Source organism: Balaenoptera acutorostrata, chromosome 1 (genome assembly GCF_949987535.1).
Source record: "Balaenoptera acutorostrata chromosome 1, mBalAcu1.1, whole genome shotgun sequence".
Classification (NCBI taxonomy): domain Eukaryota; kingdom Metazoa; phylum Chordata; class Mammalia; order Artiodactyla; family Balaenopteridae; genus Balaenoptera; species Balaenoptera acutorostrata.
The window spans coordinates 54,676,545-54,685,581 of NC_080064.1; the positions used below are offsets into that span (position 1 = coordinate 54,676,545).

The window sequence follows — 9,037 nt, forward strand, 5'->3', positions numbered from 1 at the left end:
AAGTCCTTTCAGAGAGCACCAGCATAACTGCAGGACAAACTTTTGACTTCAGTTGTCTCTACCATTTGAGAGGCCAGGAGAAAACATGAACCTTAATGGAGGTGGAATTATCCTTGCTATGACTGCAGTAAATGTTTGTTGAAGGGGAAAAAAATGGAAAGGGAAGATATACCATATACACGCAGTTTTAATGGAAAGCCTATTTCTGCCATATACATTAGAGAAATTGTTCAAGAACAGTTCATCCATGTGAAAATATTAGCACTGTAATTCTGCCAAGGTCAGTAAGACCTAGTGATTTGCTGAGATATCACCTTCATTTCACCAGGTAAATAAAGGCTCCTTTTTCAGTATGTCCTATCTAAGAAGGCACTCCATAGCAACAGTTAAATTATGAATACAGCACATATGTTCCATACCATATCATTTACAGCACAATTTAGCATAGACATAATGCTTTGTAACGAACTACAATACCATTCACAAAATGCATTTAAATAGCATAATTTAGTTCATTAAATTCAGTCATTTACAGTAAATCAAAATCATCATAGGAATTGAAGAGAGTACACAGTTGTTTGTTTGAATAGTTAAGCTAGGTAAGTCAATTTCTTTTTGAAGGTCAAGGACAGAGTTATTTCCATTTTCTGTTATAAAAAAGATACAGCTGGTGTCAAAAGATAATTTAATGTCACCTCAAAATGATCAACCCTCTTTTCTTTCCTCCCCCCTCTCTCTCTCTCCTGGTTGCATATCATATCCCTGCCACTCCTAAAATATATCCGATTCTCAGAAAACATTTTACATACTAGTTAACTAGAATGTGTCTGCAGATTTCACAAAATCTCAAATGGACAATTTCTTTAAATTTTTAACCAAAGTATGTACATTTGGCCCTGAGCAAGGTTCAAACACTAGATCACAGTACATGTCATCATCTGCTTATCAGTCTGCTTTTCATACCATATTGTAATCCCCTTGTGGGTAGGAGCCTAGTCAATCATATTTAGATTCCTACAACCTAGCACAGTGTTTGTTGATTGTAAATTCCTTGAAAGCTAGGATTCGTTCTTTTATTTATCTATTTTTATTCCTTCTGGCCCCTACCATAACGCTTTACACAGACACAGTAAACATTCATTGATTTAAAAATCTCACTGGAGGGGCTTACCTAAGGATATATTTTATAAGCACACAAATTCAGTATATTTTTTATCATCTTAGTAAACCAGTGCCTAGAAAGACAAAGGCAAAGTAAGAAAAGAGAGGACCTCCTCCAGGATTTAACACAAACTATTTGATCTCTCTGATTGTTACATAGTCCAATGTACTCTGAGCAGAATCACATTCCAGGTGGCCACAACTGTCTCCACCTCTCAAGTTTTTCTCTTAGCCTTTGCATGAAATGCTTTCAGCACAAACTCAGCAGTAATCAACAGTATGAGGATTTCAGCTTGAGTGCACCGGCTTTAAGGTTAATGCAATCTACACAGCGTTCATGGGTCCAGCATTTACCAAGACGTTCCATAACCCTATATATGCCTTGCCCTAGGCACTGTGTTAATTGCAGAGGATACGGACTCAAGTAAGACCTGAACTCTCGCCTCAAGCTGCTTCGAATCTAGCAGGGCACACCATCAACAATGCAGTGTCTGAGGTAAGCACAAGTGCTCAGAGAGAGAGAGAGCACACTATCTTGATAACAAAAAGATAGCAACTCCCTCTATTCAGCACTCCCCACCCCATGTGAAGAACTGATTTCCACTCTCAGCCCTTTATGAGAGGGCCAGTGATACACTGGAGGAAGTTTAAAAGGAGAGCTGTCAGATGGAAGGGCTGCCTTCTCACATTTCCTCCCCTCAGGCTACCTTTCCCCTTACTTAAAAAGGAGGGAGAGTGGGAAAGAATGTTGGAAATTTTTTTAATTGAAAGTAACTGTTCTTGAAAGTATCTGAGTATTGCTAAGGTGAGTATTGCTGGGTTGAGGAACCAAGTCAGAGTCCATTACCAGGAACAGCCTTTAATTGTATTAACTCCCTACACTGAGAATATCAATAGCTCCACAGAGCCCAAGCAATAAAAAACAAACTCCTTAGAATGCATTAAAGACCTCTGTACTCTGGCTTCAGTCTTGTCTCTCTTAGTATCAGAGACTGCTAGTTTCCTCCAATATCCATTTCTCCCTTCCTCTATCAGTAATAAAAATTTTAGCTAGAAACACAGCCGCCCCGAAAAAAATTGTTCCCCAGCTTCCCTTGCAGTTAGATGTGGCCATGTGACTAAATTCAGGCCAACAGGACACTAGTGAAAATGTCAGGAGGAAAATTCTGGGAACCTAAAGAGACAGTGGATGCGTACCTCGTCCTGCCCACTGGAACATGCCATGCCGATCCTGGATTGCCTACCTCCAGATTTTTAATTAAAAGGGAAATTATTTTCTATCGTATTTCAGACACCGAGTTCAGCCGCTACTTGAACATTCTGTTATTTGCAACCTCCGTTTCCCCCAGGTCCTCCTCTGGTGGCCTGCTATGAGCCAGGCGCTGTGCTAAGTCTCTAAATACCTCATCTCATTTCAATCCTCACAAATACCCTGTTAGGTAGCAACTATTATTAGCTTCGTTTTACAGATGAAGAAACTGAGACTTAGAAAGATGAATTTACTTGCTAACAAGAGGCAAAGCCAGGTTTTTGAACCCAGGCAGTTTGTCCCCAGAGGCTACACTTGTAATCTCTGTAACAACACTGCCCTTTCCACAGGGATGGAAGCGTTCTATGTCTGTGCTGTCTAATATGGTAGGCACTACCCACATGTGGCTGTGGAGCACTTGAAATATGGCTAGTACAACTGAGGAGCTGAAATTTCTATTTCATTTAATTTTAATTAATTTAAATTTCAATAGCCACATAGGGGTAATGGCTACTGTGTTGAATGCTGCAGCTCTAAAGACCCTATGCTGAAGCTCTAGAAAATAGCACCAGCATGCTCTGTGTTGACCACGTGCTCAGTAGGTATTTGCTTTAGTACTCTGAGTTGGACTGAGGTGAACATCAACCACACTAGACATAATCGATGTAGATGAAAAAAAAAAACAAACCCGAAAAAGGGACAAACTTAACAAATTCAGGGACAACATGAAAAAGAGACAAAGTTGAAGCAACAACAACAACAAAAACCACTCAAGCTCAGCATTTGCAGCAGAAGAGAACACTCAACTCATTTTGTCCTTGCTCAAGCAGAGTCTGGAAGAGGTACGTCAAGATGACCAATTAAATGACGTATAAACCCAGTTTAATAAAAGCTGGGCTGGCATCCATTTACAAAAACCTTCAGAGGACACTGAGGTTTCTCATGCTGTCTTTAAAGAAACTGTCTGTGAAAGGTTGGAATGGGTCTCACTAGGCTGGAAAGAATATGTTCAGATCACTGTATCTAACAACCATTCATCATCAATTCCATTTTTCATTTGGTAGGGAAATGACAGAAACTCACTCTCTCCTGGTTACAGCAATTCAGAGCAAAAAACCTTCTAGTTATACTATCAGGCCAAACTCTAAATTTTAGGCCCCTTTGGAATTTTTCACTCTTGCTTTTACCCCACCACGGTGGAGCACCAAAGAATGCAGTCAGGGACCCACACCGTTAGGTGAGCTCCTCCCAGCCTGGCCATTCCCGGTGTGACCTTTCACCAGGTCCCTGGCATAAGGCAGTGTGTCATCTCCTGGAGCAAAGCCAGAATGTAAGATGAAAAGCCACATGTGGAGGATGACGCAAGGGAAATAATCATGACCCTCATACTGAGAGCCAGAAAGAAATCTGAGGTCTTAAGCACGCTGGTTCCTAAGCCTGGGGGTTTTACTCAGCATAAAACTCCCTTAACATTTTATTTTGTAGGGCTTCCAGACACAGAACAGTGAGCATACTAGCAGTCAAACTTTGGGTGTACCACTCTGCACTACCCAGAGAGGGGTCTAGATGGTGTTGTCCTGGGTTTCCATAATAACTTAAAGGGAAATTTTCACAATCACCAGAGCCCTTGAGGTCCCACAAATGAAGGAAGACGATGTCCTTAAATTCCAAGCAGCAGGAGCCCATTTAGGTGGCACCAACCTTGACTTCCAAATGGAACAATACATCTCCTAAAGGAAAAGTGATGGCATCTACATTATAGATCTGAAGGGGACCTGGGAGAAGCTCCTGCAGATGGCTTGTGCCATTGTTACCATTTAAAAACTGACTGATCAGTGTCATATCCTCCAGGAACACTGGCCAGAGGGCTGTGCTGAAGTTTGCTGCTGTCACTGGAGCCACTCCTATTGCTGCCCGCTTCACCCCTGGAAACTTCACTAACCAGATCCAGGCAGCCTTCCAGGGGCTGCGTCTTCTGGGGGTTACTGATCCCAGGGCTGGCAACCAGCCTCTCACAGAGGTGTTGTACGTTAACCCACCAACCACTGCTCCCTGTAACACACACTCTCCTCTGCGCCCTGTGGACGCTGCCATCCTTGCAGCAACAAGGGAGTTCACTCAGTGGGTCTGAGGTGGTGGATCCTGGCCCAGGAAGTTCTGCACATGCGTGGTACCATCCCGTGTGCACACCCGTGGGAGGTCCCGCCTGATCTCTGCTTCTACAGAGGTGATGGAGAGACTGAAAAGGAAGAGCAGGCCATGCTGAGAAGGCCATGGCCAAGGAGGAGCATCGGGGTGAATGGACTGCTGCAGCTCCCAAGTTCACTGTATTCTACCCGCGGCCACAGATGGGTCTGAAGGCACAGGTGTCTCTGTGCCTGCCCAGAAGTTCCTGCACAAGACGGGAGCCCTCAGCCCGCCACTGAGGACTGGTCTGCAGCTCCCACTGCTCAGGCCACTGAAAGGGTAGGAACAACCACGGAGTGGTCTTAAGCTGTTCTTCCCCAGGCATTTAAGCAGAAAACAGAAATAAGGTAGATAGAAAATAAACATCAGTTTCTTTAAAAAAACAAAACAAAAACAATTCTGGGTATAAAGTGTTTGTACTATTCAACTCAAGGGCCCATTCAGTCCAACAAACATTTTTTTAGTTCCTACTATGTGATGGCCATGCTGAGTGCTAAGAGCACAAATAGGAATACAATGACACGTATAACAAACATTGGGACATTCTGTAACAATGTCTTATGGGGAACAAATATTTTTAAAATCACTGCCATGCCTTACATATACTATTTCAGTTAAGCCTCAAAAGCCTCTGTAAGATTGTTATTATTACTCCTGTTTTTTCAAGTGAAGAGGTTGAAGCTCAATGATTAAAAAACTTGCCTGTTTGTACAACTGGTAATTGCCACAGGCCAGATCCAAATCCAGGCCAGATCCAAATCCAGGCCAAATATGTGTCTTCTACTATATATAGAATAGATAACTAACAAGAACCTACTGAATAGCACAGGGAACTCTATTCAGTACTCTGTAATGACCTATATGGGAATAGAATCTAAAAAAGAGGGGATATATGTGTATGTATAACTGACTCACTTTGCTGTACAGCAGAAACTAATACAACATTGTAAATCAACTATAATCCAATAAAAAAAATTAATTAAAAAAAGTGTGTCCTTCTCACCAGGCTAGTCTCTTCCCCCATCCCTCCCAAATATAACTGAAAGACAGTATACTCAAAGATTAGCCCCCATAATAATATCAAATATCTTTAGGGCCTGTAACAGCTTGGTCTCTCACAAGTTGAAGTAACTACTTCAAACAATAACAATGACTTATTGAATGTCTACTATACCTAAGTACTTATCATATTTGATCTCCAGTGTCACAATTATCCTGTAAGGCAAGTATTATTAATATTATCATACCCATTTGAAAAATAAAGAAACTAAGTCTCAGGAAAATTAATTGCGTTGGCCAAAACCGTACAAGTACTAAAGGAAAGAATCAATACTGGAACCCATTTAGCTCCTAAGTCAATACTCTTTCAACTAACCATTCTGCCTTGAAATACAAAGACTCTGAAATCAGAGTAAACTCTGGATTTAATATTGGGTCCAGTCCTTTCTGGGGAGCGGGGAGGACCTTCTTACTTGATTACCTAGCAGAAGCGGATGGGTTTGGAAGAAGAAACCCATTAAGCCATGTGTAAGAAATAACAAACCAAACAGATTCCAAGTTAGAGGATGGAAGGCTCCACAAGCATCAGGAGAGTATCAAAGGCCCCCAATAAATAAAATATGGATTAACACTACTGAGAATAGTGAGAAGCACAGAAATCTGGAGCCAAAAAAATCTGACTTTGAATCCTGGCTTTGTTGCTTACTATCTGTGTAATTTTAAGCAAGCTATTTCAACCTCTTTGGACCTCATTATTGTTTTTGTATCTGCCAATGTAGATTATTCAGTTTGCTAATGTGAAGTGCTTTGCAAAAAGAGTCAACAGTTTTAAGAACCTGCAATGTGCCAGGACCTGAACTAGAGTTGGAAGTTGTGATGAAATTGTGAAAAGATTACATGCAAAACCCCCTTAACACTAACAAGAACCATGAGATCATTTTCAATAGTACCCCTTTTTCAAGAGAAGGAAACTGAGATCCAGAGAAATGAAGTACTTTGGCCAAAGTCACAGAGCCAGTAAGTGTGAGAGCTATGATTTGAAGCCAAGAGCCGGACTGTAGAGACTACACTTTTACTCCCTGGTACTGGGATGCTCTGGGAAGCCAGGGAACAGCAGCAGGAGCCAGGACTGGAACACGTAACTTCTGAAAGTTGGTACTAAAGTTAAAGCTAAGGAGCCTGGAGAAAAATGAGTAGCCTGCAGCAATGAGGGTCAAATAAAGCCCTGAGCTAGAAACAAATAAGGAGGCAGCAACCTGGAAGTTACAAATATCACTGAGTAAGGCAAGATGAGCAGTCACAGGACTGGGTTGATAAGAAACAGAAGAACCCAAGGGGAAAACAGAGAAAAGACAGAGGAAGAAAAATACCAATAGACAATAAATATATGGAAATCTCTATACCAAGTCGTTAATAGGGAAGAAATTATGTCTGGGAATAGGGAATGTGCTACATGAAAGAAAACGTCTGCTTTTATTATGTTTCAGGATTATTTAACTCTGACCAAAGAGCAGTGTTGCTTCTGCAATTTTAAAATTAATAAAACTAAGAATACTAACATATATGACAAAACAAAAAACTTCCAGTGGGTTTAGATGGAAGAACAAGGTACAGAGGTCAAAATCCAAATAATGAGCTTGGCACAGCAGAGGATCCAAACCCAGGGCACCTATTGGATTGGAATCCAGGGAGACACAGACTAGAATGGCAGAGCTGGAAGGGGCCTTAAACTATGTCTAGCTTCCACCCCCATTTCATTTTTTTTTTTAACATCTTTATTGGGTATAATTGCTTTAAAATGGTGTGTTAGTTTCTGCTTTATAACAAAGTGAATCAGCTATACATATACATATATTCCCGTATCTCCTCCCTCTTGTGTCTCCCTCCCACCCTCCCTATCCCACCCTACTAGGTGGTCACAAAGCTCCAAGCTGATCTCCCTGTGCTATGTGGCTGCTTCCCACTAACTATCTATTTTACATTTGGTAGTGTATATATGTCCATGCCACTCTCTCACTTCGTCCCAGCTTACCCTTCCCCCTCCCCGTGTCCTCAAGTCTATTCTCTAGTAGGTCTGCATCTACAGAGTGAAGTACGTCAGAAAGAGAAAAACAAATACCATATGCTAACACATATATATGGAACCTAAAAAATTAAAAAAAAATTTTTTTTTTAATGGTCATGAAGAACCTAGGGGCAGGACGGGAATAAAGACACACTTCATTTTTTAAGTGAGGGAAACTGAGGCCCAGAGAGGGAAGTGTAATGAGTCCAATGTCACATCATTCATTGCTACACAACATAGACACAAACTTGGCCCCAGGTTATAGGCAGTTTCAGACTCTACAGAGTAAAACAAGAGACAGAGACAGGCTGGGATGGAGGAACAGGTGCCAAAGAGAACACATTTCCTGACAACAGTCACTAAAAAAAGCAATCCTACACCCTTGTGAATGTGCAGAGAATCCCTGTGGTTTTATCAGGGATTTTTCTGCTCTGTAGAACAAGGCAGTCTTTGGGGAAAAGCAGAAAGATGCCTGAGCAGAGAAATCAAGATTTTGCAGACAAGCAATCGGAGCCCACAGTGCAAAAGAACTGCCTTTTCACTAATAAAATAAACATCCATGAGACTTCAGGTGAGTCATTTAATCTCTCTCAACCTCGGTTTCTCCATCGTTTGAATATCTCTCCAAATAAGGTTGTTGTTGCAGAATCAGGACTTCTCAAATTGTATTTGGCAAAATTCTAGGGGAGGGGGTTTGTGGAGTTCCATTGGTACCTGTGTTTGGGAAACCTTGCATTCTCTATCTGCCATCTTGGAGATTCAAGGTGCACATGAAATGGGCATTTGCTCTTTTTGACTGCCCAACATCATTCATCCTATTTCCAGCAATTAACTCTGCTATCCATTTGGAAATCAACCCTTCTCCTCTCGGTCCATGTAGATCCTATGGGGTTGACTTCCATGCCCTGGCACAAAGCATGACACATGACCAATGACCCAAGTGAGGCCAAAGTATGACACACACCCCTCCTCCAGATGATGCTGACAATTAAGTTTTCTGGAATTCTTTTCCTCCCTTATAAAGTAAAATGATAATAATGCGTTTCTAGAATAGTTGTAAGGATAGAGATAATGCATGTAAGGCATCTAGTTCAGTACCCAACACATTACTAGTACTCAGTAAAAAGGAATTATTAACATTACTTAAAATTTTCACTGTATTAGGGCTAGGAGAAACAGGTATAAACATCCAGTAGGACTCTTTAGGTTGTAAATGACCAAAAACTCACACCAGATTGAGCAAAAAGTGAAATTGGCTCACACAACCGAAAAATCCAGAGGGAGATTTTCCTGGCTTTCATCTAAACCTGATCCAGAGGTACCCACCATCTGCCTCCGGCTCTCAGCCTTACTCTCCTCCATACTGTACACCACAA

The 9,037-nt window shown here is 41.4% G+C and overlaps 1 pseudogene; it reads left to right on the plus strand.

Annotated features, from left to right (window-relative positions):
• Positions 1 to 3,621: 3,621 nt before the first annotated feature.
• Positions 3,622 to 4,903, plus strand: LOC102998826 (40S ribosomal protein SA-like; annotated as a pseudogene).
• The last annotated feature ends 4,134 nt before the right edge of the window (positions 4,904 to 9,037 follow it).